Genomic DNA, 8,882 nt, shown 5'->3' on the forward strand with positions numbered 1-8,882 from the left:
TCTTTGATTTTGATTTCTTACACCTTGGTGATTAGGCTCATAGCAATAACTGTTGGAATTAATCGCAACAATTAAAAGGCACAGGAAAAACAACATCTTCATATTTCTATAACTCTGCAAAAGAAAAAAAGAAAAATGACATTTGGCTTACAAATCATTTTACCTTGTGCGTAGCAATAAGTTGGTCCCCTCACTGTACAGAGCTGGCTTGGTACCAGTGATTCCAAGCCTTTAAATTCAAGCATACCAGCTTTCTATTTCAGGGAAGCAGACTCTGGAAAATTACTCAACCTACTGAAGAAATTATGAAAGAATAAAAATTAAAGTCAGAGTGATGAAGTAATACCAAAGACGCCCTTATTAAGGTTAGGCTACAATTCCTTTGAAACTGTTTTATTTCCAGTGTTCTCTTTCTAATGTGGCTTTAAGTGATAAAAAGCTGTAAGTCAAAAGTGCAGCTCTATAGAGCAGAAAGCAAGGGAGCTAGTCAAGGCTAGTCAGGTAAATTTAGAAAGACGAAAAATCAAAACAGAAGAAAGGTGCAATATTCCTCCACTGTGAGAATTAAAGTATTTTACAGTTTTGAATGGGCTGTATGTAAACATATAGGCAGGCACCAGAGAGAAAGTAAATGTACTTGCTAATGAGGAAGTTATGAACATTTACAGTGATTCCATAATGCTTGAACAACTGAGCACCATTAAAAAAAAATACACATAACTAACAAAAGAGAAGAATATACTTTGAGCCATTACGAAGTTATCAAGACCCTGCAATACAGCGTTGCTTATTAACAAAGGGAAAATGAGTATATGTACACAGAACAGCAAATGGAAACAGGTGTGCCTGCTGCATGCAAAGGCACGTCCGGTCCAAAGACTGAACCAAATAACCTAGAAAACAAATTTTTCAAAATAGAGGAAACTCTAGAACAATCTGGCATTTATCATCAGAAGGATATCGAAGGGTGATTTTGACAGAGACAGTTACAATTGTAAAATGTGAAGATGAGTAAGTAAATCCTGGAAGAACAAAGATACTAAATGATACCGATAGAACACAAAAGCCTTTTCCAGAACAGCATGGAAACCATCCATTCTGCATCTGTGGCAATACTTTTAACTCTAGAAATTAATACCTTACCACACTTGGTTCAACAACTTTTGTCAACAGACAGAAGGAAGTAAAGATATGGAATATCTGGAAATCCAGAATAGCTTCCTGTGGTGTATGATCACTTTACCTACAGGATATTTTATAAAATAAAGTACTCTCTAGAGGTTTTCCTGCAGGATTTTCAAAGGGGAAAAATATCTTAGGTTTCTGACTTGCAATGAAAAAAGATATTCAGAGTCTCATGCCTCCTAAAATCACTGAATCTTTATCAGCTCCCACCATGACCCTGCATTTGTGGTCTCTACTTTCCAACATCTTGGTTCTCCAAAATTCAGTGAACTCAGAATGCTGATCTCTGTTTTAATAATACATGCTATAAGTATTCCTTAATTCACACCTTTTGAATATTGTGGTTATAGCAATACTACTATCGCTAGGAAGGGCCTGAGCCCCATCACAAACCACTTTCAGACAGTCCACTTTCATATCTAGAAAACATTTAAATTTAAGCTCTTTGATTTGTTTGTGGCTTGCTCCACCATCAATCTTAGTCTAATTCTTTTAGCCTTTACCTCTACCCACAGCTTCTTTTTTCCCCAAACTCTCTAGAAGCTTTAGAGAGTAATCCTTAACTCCCTACTTCCAATTCATTTCATGCCTATGTTTGTTATTATCATCAGTTTTCTCCACTCTACTTTTCTAAAACGTTTAGAGATGCAATTTTCCTAAAGACAATTATGCTATACAAACATGCCTATCTCACAGAGGAGGACTTTATTTAAAAAACCAAAACCATAATAAAACAATTTTAAAAATCTTTAAATTGCAACTTGAATATGAACACGGTGATTTCTCAATTAATTATTCAGAAACTGTTGTCCTGCATATAATGTTTGAAAATTTTTCCACAGAAAAAAAATGCATTACTTACGGGACAGTTGGAAGGGTCCTGTTGTATTCACCAGGTCTGCACAGGTCCTTGTTCAGTTGTTTATGCTGCTGAACACAAACCAGGGTATCCTCTAGTAAAGGTTAAGATCATCTAAGGGCTGTGACTCACACATTATAATTTTAGAGATTAGGTAGTGCAAACAATGTTGAAACTAGTTTTACTGGACACCTAACTTTGCTGAATATATGTTTCACACGTGACTTTTTATTATTCATGACTATCTGATTGCCCTGGTTAAATTCAAACAAATTTTCCTCAAACTGAACCTACTCTTTCTTAATATCAAACATTCATACACATCTCAGTTAACCAAATCTACTATTATATGAGCAAGAGAGTCATCAGAAGTAATACCTACAGAAAAATATCTCGAACTCAATTTCCAGTAACTATAGAATTGCTGCCACTAAGGCAGGAGGATAAGGCTTGATGTACTGGGACAATCTGAATTTTTGTGACCTAGCCAGCTTGTCTCCTGCCTATCCATGCCTGGGCTTGATTGTCTCCAGGTGAAGCCAGTGATGATCCTAATAGGTGCAGGGCTGAAAACACTGTTTTGCTACCTTAGCAAGTGCTGCCATAAATGTGCCTGATTATCCACTCCCACATAGGGAGTCCACCGGCAGCAAGAACTGTGATAGTGACTCCTGGGCCACCTGCACAGCCAAGCGGCTAGAGAAGAAGGAATACAGCTGGGATGCCACTGCACACGGGTGATCCCAGTTACAAGGATGGCCTGGGGACAGGGGGCAGAAGCCTAGGAACATGGGTGTCTTTAGAACAGCGTACTATCTTGTGATCTCAGATGTGGGGAGCATGCCCCTCTGATCATGTGCCAAGTTCAGCTGGGTCAGATCAGACAACCCGGCATCTGGTGCTCAGCTCTGCTCACTATAATAAACTCCTGCAACTGTTGGGGCAAGCTGGTGGATGTAGAATGACAGAAGCATTGAAGAAGGGATCTCTGGAGACCACATAGTCCAACCTCTTGCTCAAAGCAGGGTCAGCTACAGTGAGTTGCTCAGAACAGTGTCCAATTGAGTTTTGAATTCTGCCAACAGTGTAGACTCCACAGTCTCTCTAGGCAACCTGTTTCAGTATTTGACAACACTGACACTGAAACAGGTTTTTCTCTACATTTAAATGGAATTTCTTTTATTTTAATTTGTGCTCATTGCCTCTTGTCCTGTCACTCTATGCCACTGAGAAGAGACTATTTCTTTCCTCACTCCTCCATCAAATATCAGGTATTTATACACATTGGTAAGATTCCCACAGGCCTTTTCTCCTTTAGACTAAACAGCTCCAGCTCTCTCTGCCTCTCCTCATATGTTAGATGCTGCAATCCCTCAATCACCTTTGCAGCACTTTGCTGGAGTCACTCCAGTGTCCATGTCCTTCTTGCACTGGGAGGCCCAGCACTGGATGCAGCATTCCAGGTGTGTACACCAGGGATGAGTAAAGAGGAAAGATTGCTTGCCTTGACCTACTGGCAATGCTCCTCTTAATGCAGATCAAGATGTTGTGGGCTGTGTTTCCTGCAAGAGCTTACTGCTGGCTCATGGTTATCTTGGTGTCCACCAGGAGCCCCAGACCCCCAAGCACAGCATCTCAAGTCTCCATTTCTAAAACTAGGATAATATTTTCTCTCATTTTCCCTTCAAAATGTAAGCATTTTTCGGGGTGGCACCAACCTTTAGTATACACAAAATAGGTGGACTGCTGATCTCAATGCTGTTTCTAAGCACAGTTGAAATACTAACCACAACAGTAACTCAGCAACTTTTTCTGGGAGGCAAAGATGCAACCAGTGAAAGTTGTTGATGACTGCAACCTATCAAGGGACTCAACAGGCTGAAAAAAACCAACCAACCAAACAAACAAAAACCCTCTCAAATAAGGTGCTTATGAACTAAAGCTTGAGAAAGAGAAGGCTTTGAGGCAGTATACTGTACTCATAATAATGTGTTCTTCATACATAGTACTCATCTGGAAGAATTCTTGAGATACTATTTTCACTGCTTCTTGTATAAATAGGAGCCAAGAATCTCACTTAGAGTTAACTTTTAATAATGGGCTGCAGTTTCCATGCTATATAAAAACTGATTTCTGATGAAGGAAGGAAGGAAGCCCAATTAAATACAGACGCCATACTAATGACAAGGTGACAGATGAATGACTAAGCTAGATTTGAACACACCTAGACCACACCTCAGGACACTTGTGGGAGAAAGCTTGTTACTGAACATGGCAAAGCCTGACCTGTGATTGGAAAGAAAGCAGAGAAAATCAATACAGGATCAACTTATATGAATAATGTTAATCTCTGGACACTAATATAAAAGAAAGTCCAAATTTGTCTTTCATGTCTTTCCAGTGTCAATCCATGAGAGAAAGGAAGGTAAGGGAAAAGGTAACAGTTCCTGACCCAACTACATAATTTCTATATTTGATGAAGAAGCTTCAACAACTATAAACAATATTATATATTATAACTATGAGCAGAATACAAATTAACAAAGAATTCAGCCATTTTGTTCAATTTTGAAGAGTGGGATATTCCAGAGTAACACTGTATGTGTTGAAGATATGATGCAGACAGTAAACAGGAAATCCCCTCACCTACACTGGGGACTTTTCTAAAAGTTCACACAGCTTTTAACACAGCTAGCACTGAATTGTCTGTATGTGCTTAAACCCCAGCTGGCAAAATATAGTGTAAATACATCTGCTTTGAGCAAAGAGGTTGAAAGAGGTTTGTTTATACAAGGTTCCTCTCTTTCCTATATCCAGTAACTGCTGATGGCACGAACAGGGAATTCTACTGCATAAACAAGGCCCCAGATCCTCTCCTTAGCCTGTGCTAAACCACAGATACTAGGTGTGTATACGCCTTCAAAGAGATGGAAGAATCTCTTAATTTGTTGTACCCTTGAACCTAAAGCACTTCCTCATAACCATAATTAAAAGGGGAGGCAACAGGGACTGGAAAACAAATTTATATTAAGTTGTACTTTTCTGGAGCTGGCAGTACTTTCACCTGCAAATATAATGGGGGAGAATGTACAGCCTATGTTACCTGTAAGGTGTGATCCGTCTGACTTAGGACACTTGTTTCCCTACAGTAACAAAAATATGCGCTTTTATAAATAGTTCAGATCTTGAAGAATTTCTCAAAAGTTATTGCAGCTTAGGTAGAGTACTGTTAGAAGTGACCTACAAACACAGAAATCACTCCAAGGCATCTCTATTTAGTTATGGGACTTTTCACCCTTTAGTCCCCAGGATTTCCTACCAGTAAATCCACTACACTACACAACAAAGACATTAAAGAACTCACCAAACTGTCAACTATTGGGATACCTTGAAGTGGGCTGGCACCTCCAGAAAGCATACAGCTATACAGTTTCTAGTCCCAGAACTCTCTGAAGCATTTCTCTACTTGGGAGCATCATCCTGACAGCATCCTTTGGGTTAGAGTCTCACCAGCATGCAGTGTTTGAGTTCAATAGAATAGATTTGTCTATATTAAGTTCCCTTAAATCAATTACAGGGAAACAAAAACCAAAAAATTGGCAAACAAACACCACCCCCCAAAGGCTGAAGTATTCTCTTCCTTCAATGTCTCATTTTTGTTTCCAAAGATCTTTCTCAATCTCTCAATCCTCTCTTATCACTCAATGGAACAGACAGCAGCCCACATACCTTAGGTCTCCAGTATCCTGGTCAATGATTCCCTTAATTTTCAATCTCCTCCTTCTCCAGAACCACCACGTTCAAAGTCACACTTTCCCTACATTCACTGTTCAAGGACCTGTGCTAGTTACAAGCCAATAAACACACTTTACTCTTCAACATTTCCTAGACAGAGTTAGTGATACTTTACCTATCACTGGAAATACATGGCTGTAGTCATGCAACTCTCTTGTAACACCACTACAAGCTTTTTGTGAATTAGGTCACTATTCACAAACCCAGCAGTGTTTTGTCAGAAATGAGAACACCTTTCAGGAAAAGAGCAGAAGCGACTGTAGCTTGGCAGGTCTTCTGCTCTTCTCCCCCCTGCCCAGCTCCCCTCCTCTCTTTCCCTGCATCAGAAGTAGTGAAGGATATCACCCAACTTCTCCTGACATCTCCTCTTCTGCAGAGGATTCTGCAGAAGAATTATTCCATTAAATGACCTCAAGCTGCATCAGGGGAGGTTTAGATTGGATATTAGGAAAAATTTCTTTACTGAAAGAGTGGTCAGGCATTGGAACAGGCTGCCCAGAGAGGTGGTGGAGTCACCATCCCTAGAGGTGTTCAAAACACATGTAGACATGGCGCTTCAGGACGTGGTTTAAGAGGCATGGTGGTGTTGGGCTGACAGTTGGACTTGATCTTAAAGGTCTTTTCCAACCTTAATGATTCTGTGATTCTAAAATTCTATGATTCAACAAAACCATACAGTATCCCTGAGTCCTCCCTCCCCTTTTGGCTGTTCTTGCTTTCCTAGTCAGAAGTAAGGGCACCAGGAAAGGTGGCAGGAAGAGTAAGGAAGAAATGTTTGATAAGACAGGCCTTCTCTGTACAATACTTCTCCTACTGAGTCAGGGGCCAAATCTCACTCTCTCACACACATCCCTCCCACAAAATTCAGTGTCCTTCCAGCCCTCTCTTCTTGTATCCCTTTAAATCCATCACCCAGTACCACAAGTGTTCCAAGCACCAACACCATTCCAGTCACCACCTCCTCAAATGACCACCAAGTCCCCTTAGGCTCCACTGACACTCTTTGCCCTCACCTCCAGCGTGTCCTTTAGCCTCAGTGTTACACAAAGAGGAGAGGGAGAGGTGAGGACTAGTAAGTAGCGGTTTGTCTCAAGAAACCTGAAGAATTTTCACACTGAAGAACTGGTATTCGTTTACCGCTCATGGCTTCTCTGCAAAGCCAGGGAATTGTTTCTCCTGTGAAATTAGCTCCCTTCCTCATCAGCGTGTCCTTCAGTTAAATGATTTTCCTGCTACAAAAATAAACTCCTTTTTCTCTTCCCAAGCAGTCTGTGAATCACTGTCCCACACTTCATATCTTTTGCAGTTTTAATGGTTTGCCCTTGCCAATTTTCTTTGATCTGCCTTCAGTGAAATTTTAAAGCTTTTAAGTTTCTGTCTGCTGAGAAAACCTGCATAATACTGTTTTCCTCTTAGTTTCAACAACTTCATTGTCCCAAAACACTAACACTTTTATGGCAGACACCAATCTTAGTGGCTTTCTACTGTCAGTCCTTACCACCAGCTCTTGACACTTTAAGTAAACGAGGAGGCAAACACACAAAGAAAATTCTCCCATATTCAAAATGAGATTCACAGCTGACCACAAAGAGAAAATGTGCAATATTAAATTAATAAACCATACATAGACAACCTTCCCAAGAATATCTTGACTCCTTTTTCTTACTTCTTCTCTCCAGGTTTGATTTCCTTTTTGAATGGCTTTCTTGAAATAAACAAAACTAAAGAATTTTGTGTCCTGCACAGATAGTCAGGCTAGCGGCAATCCCAAACTATTGTTCACTTCCATGACACTAGAAACATGCACCTGAAAAAAAAGTGTTTACTCAGGCACCTGATGATAGCACATGTTTTAATCAATAAATCTCAAGGTGCTTCATATCATCAAAGAAATATCAACAGCTGTTTTGTAGAGAGCATGCAAGCAGCAGCTTACTCTGTCAGCACAAACAACAGAAACCAGGGACGAGGATGACAGTTGTCATAAGAGCTCCTTTCTTTTTGTTTTTTTTTGGACAAGATCACGTTCTGGTGTGTTTGGTTAAACGCTGAGTTATCTGAATACTACTGAGTACTAATTATTCAAATACCTTAGAAATACGTGTAATAACTTAGTTATCCACTTGGTCCTTTAGCACTTTTCATGGTGGGGGCAGGGGGGGCAGGGGTGGGAGGAACAAGACAGATTAACCTAAACTGCAGCATAATACTTTCTCAAACTACTTCTACTAGACATGCACTGAGACCTCAGAGATTACAAACTGAGGAGGGCAAGTAAGAAGCTGTGTCTCAGAAAGCAAGAAGTACTGTTCTCTGTGTAGGACTGAAAAATGGAAAGGAGACTTTTTACTGTGGGACAAAAGGGAAAATAAAGCTAAGAAAAGAGCTGTGAGAAAGCAGGGCTGAAAAGCAAACTTTTCCATTTTGGGAGCTAGCCCTAGAGATTGCTATGCTGTGCAACAGGTCACTTGGTGGTCCCAGAACTGAAAGCAAGACAGCTGAGGCAGTGACATGATGCTGTAACCGGGCAGGCCTCTAGACCTCAGGCTAATTGTGCTGATACGGCTGTGCTACTGTTCAAATGTGACAACTGATCTCTGCACAACATGTTGCTTGCCATATAGTCCTGCCATCTTATTCCTTAGATACCTCTGCAAATATCTGCTTTGCACAGAGTAGACATACTCTGGCAAGTAAGCAAATCTGGCAACACTAGCTAATGATGCCTCCTGTGACAACCGGCCCAAGACAATACAGATGTTACAATACCAAACAAGAAGCAAAAATGCAATTGTTTATAAAACTTTGGAAGAATTTACAAGCCACAGCAGTTGTATAGCATAGTAAGATCCTTGTCCTTTCTGACTACTAATTCAAAGGAATTTTTCATAAAAGCATTAGACAATATTTCACCAGGAGATGAATTAGTGATAATTAGAAAATAGAGAGGTAATTGCACTTTGTAAATTGGATCCTGGTGCACAGATCCATGTAATGATTAAAACTCTGAAACTGCAACTAAAGAAAAACCTTGGGTAGTAGA

Source organism: Phalacrocorax carbo, chromosome 9, assembly GCF_963921805.1.
Source record: "Phalacrocorax carbo chromosome 9, bPhaCar2.1, whole genome shotgun sequence".
Lineage (NCBI taxonomy): Eukaryota > Metazoa > Chordata > Aves > Suliformes > Phalacrocoracidae > Phalacrocorax > Phalacrocorax carbo.